The sequence below is a fragment of the Myotis lucifugus genome, unplaced genomic scaffold (genome assembly GCF_000147115.1).
Source record: "Myotis lucifugus unplaced genomic scaffold, Myoluc2.0 scaffold_222, whole genome shotgun sequence".
In the NCBI taxonomy this organism is placed as follows: Eukaryota; Metazoa; Chordata; class Mammalia; order Chiroptera; family Vespertilionidae; genus Myotis; species Myotis lucifugus.
The window spans coordinates 1608648-1612278 of NW_005871270.1; the positions used below are offsets into that span (position 1 = coordinate 1608648).

Below are 3631 nucleotides of genomic sequence, written 5' to 3' on the forward strand. Positions count from 1 at the left end.
GATGGACTGCGGCCCCCTTCTCACTCCATCTCTTTTCACAGTACTCACCGTCCCCTTCTTGGAGCTTCTTTTCTGCTCTTGAGTTCTGTGCTGTCCACACTCCTGGTTTTCCTCCAACTTTGCTAATTTCACAACTTCCTTCTGCTGCATTCCTCCTTCAGGCCACCGTCCACTATAGACCTACTCTAGATGGTTTTCTCTCCTTACTTTACACTCTTTTCTTGGGCCAATCCAGGCTACCCCTTGGTCCAGGTTACCATTTATCTCCCTCTGGCTTATTGCTCGCGTCCCAAATTGTCTCTGAGGAGGAGCAGAGGTTGCCACCCCAAAATGTGCCCACCTGGCCTCAGAAGGCTGCCCAGCGGTGCCAGGAACAAAGCAGATTTGTCGACTGGGTAAACGGATGAAGGATGGATGAGTGCCTAAGTTCCACTAGTGCTCCAAGCTTGCTCCCCGTGGGCTGTGTTACATTCCTGCCTACTAGGTTGTCTTTAGAAAAAATATTCACGGCCCAGGTGTGTTTTGGAATGTGCAGCTTGTTCTCACGGAATTGTGTGTTCTTGTTGGCGTGGTGATGCTGACCCCAGCTGGGTAGCTTAAACAACAGAAATGTATTGTCTCACAGTTCTGTCGGCCTCACATTAACCAATTGCATCTACAGTGACCCTATTTCCAAATGCAGCTGTTACTGAACTCAAGGGGTTTCCTGCGTGTGGTGTTCTATTTAAGAATAAGACCTAGCCCTGGCCGGTGTGGCTCAATTCGTTGAGCGTCCTCTTGTGCACCGAAAGTCACCGGTTCAATTCCTGGCAAGGGCACATACCCAGGTTGCAGGTAACCTGGTCAGGGGTGCATAAGGGAGGCAACCGACCCTGATTGATGTCTCTCTCTCTCTCTCCCTTCTCTCTCTAAAATCAATTCTAACATAATATTAAAAAAATAAGACCTAGTTGCTGGGTAGTTTTATTTATTTGCAGCAGGTAAAGGAGACAGGGAATTCACTCCAAATCTTGGTCTACCCCTAGAGAGGCTTAGCCATTGTTTATACGACTATTTGGTTAATTACATGTTAATTTCTTCTTTGCAGTTGGCTATACTTATCAGGTTGAGTTCCTGTCAAGCTCATCCTATTTAGGGCTGCATCTGCAAAATACCGTGCTACGTTTTAACATTTAGTAAGAATAGCATTTAGTAAGAGCCAGCCCAGACCTTGGGACCCTTGTCCTGTCTAACAAAGATCATGTTCTGAGGTACTGAGGGTTAGGAATTCAACATACTATTGTTTGGGGGGGAGGGGCGGTTAGGAAAAGGGGGGGGCAATTCAACTCATAACACCAACTGATGTTGTTGATGCTTTAAAGCACTGACCATATTCCTCTTCTTGGAAGCTTTTCAAAAGTTCTCTGTTGCTCTCAAGGTAAATCCAAGCTCTTAGCAGTGAAGGCCCATCAAAATGTGGTCCCTGCCACTTAACCCCTTGCTCTTTCTTCACCTTCCTGCCCACACTGCTTATGGCGTCTCTCTGCCTAGAATGGATCCTTTAACCTCTGCCCATGTGTCACTGAACATTCTGTTATCAGTGCTCATCACACACACCTGCCTCCTAGGGCCTAGCACAGGGTTTGACACAGCACTCAATACATTTTTGTGGAATGAATGTATGGAGACAATTATTTTCAAGCCTTTTTTTAAAAAATTCAAAAAAATTATATATATTTTTAAATTCAAGAGAAGTGTTGGCTTGGAATTACTCATATATAAAAGTCTTTCTGTTCGGAGCAGGCTTTTGTACTCCTGCCAATCTGGTTCCTGCTCTGCCCCCTGGTGGTGGCCCTGCGCCCGGCAGAAGAACGAAAGGACCATTTAAGGTACTTCCGGAAACCGGGAGTTGGCGACTCAGCTCATTTATACACCCACAATGCATTGCACATAGGCTATTTTCTACTTTAAAACATCTAGATTATTTTTCTTTCAATGTTTCCTCCTCACTAAACGTGCGACTGCTTTCACAGCATTGTCTGAACTCAGGGCAGAAGCCATTAGCTCTTTTGTGGAAATAGTTACCATTGCTTTTCCAGGAGTTACAGTTACCTGAGGACTGTGCGCCACGCTGCGCAAGGCATGCTCTGGTTTCTCTTCAGACCGCATAAATCTTTCGCCTTTTACTAAAGATTTCCGTGGAGAGGAACAATTCTGAGTTATTACTCAATTTTTTGAGGTCTTGCATTCGCAGGACTTATCAATGAGTGTATGAAAATTAGACATGTGCTTCTTATCAGTTGGGTTGGTTCTGCGTTTTTGACTTTAGTTCTCTAGATGCATTAGAAGGGGAAGGTTGCTGTTTTCTCTTTTAACACAGAGAACAATTGCATCTTTTCTGTGTGTGTTGAGGATGTCAGTATTCTCCGCGGCAGTTTTAGTAGGTGGCTCAGGCTCGGGTGCGGGATGTGTGCGCCAGGGGGGCAGGGCGTGGCTGTTCCTTTGCCTGCTTGTCGCCAGGGGCGCAGGAACTAAGCAGATTGGTGGACCCGGTACACGGATGGAGGAGGAACGGGTGCCTGAGTCTCCTCTAGTGCTCCGAGGGATCCAAGGTCCCGTGTTACATACTAGATTGTCTTTAGAAAAGCATTTATGTCTCAGGCGTGCTCTGGAACGTGCAGCTTGTTTGCAATTGTGTGTTCCTGTTGGAGTGGCGATGCTGGCCCCCGATCCAGCTAAGGATGGACAGGCGCCCCGCCTTCAGAAGGACCGGGGAACAAGGGGCCCTTAATGTAATCACACCTCCTCAGTAAACACAGTTATAGTTTACATATTTGTTATACTTAAGGTTTGGTTTTTAAAGTTTCCCTTCGTTTTTGTTTTAATTCTTACGCGAGGATATTTCCCCCCATTGATTTATAGAGAGAGTGGAAGGGAGGGAGGGAAGAGAGAGAGAGAGAGAGAGAGAGACACAGACAGATAGACAGACATATCGATTGATTGCCTCCCACACTCGCCCCCAGGGGGCAGATGGAACTCGGAACCTGCATCCAAGGTAGATGCCCTTGACTAGGAATTGAACCCAGCCCGTGCTATGGTTACCGTAGACAAGTGGTTTCCAGATTTTGGATTTTCCAATTATTAAAATATCCAAAATATTTCTGGGGTACAAAATTTTTTAAACTATTTTTCTACAAAAGAAAAGCCATTTCAAGACTAAAAACAGTGCAGAATGACTTGAAACCAAAGGACAGGACACTTCTTTAAAATAGGAAATCCATTTAGCTTTATGGGAATATATATTTTGTAACCTTTCTTTCCTCCAGCCCAAACATAGGAAAACTGGGGCTCAAAATCAGTTTAGCCAAAGGCTGAGCCGCCTTAGATTGACAGTAACAGGCCGGTGATGCCCTCTTGTGTCAGCCTGGAGAATTACTGCCATCTGACTTCATTTCCCCTGACTTGAACAATTCCTTTAGAATTACCTCCATTATTCATTCATGCATACCTGGCATTGATCTCAATGTTTGGGATATATAAGTAAAGAAAAAAATATAAATACAGTCTAGCCAGTTTGGCTCAGCGGATAGAGCGTCGGCCTGGGGTCTGAAGGGTCCCAGGTTCGATTCCATCCAAGGGCACATGCCCAGGT

At 45.5% G+C, this 3631-nt stretch overlaps 1 non-coding gene across 1 annotated transcript; it reads left to right on the forward strand.

Moving 5' to 3' along the window:
- The first annotated feature begins 2121 nt into the window (after positions 1–2121).
- On the forward strand, positions 2122–2237 carry LOC111827820. The gene has a single exon (XR_002831541.1). It is a non-coding gene; the product is annotated as a U5 spliceosomal RNA (small nuclear RNA).
- Positions 2238–3631: the final 1394 nt, after the last annotated feature.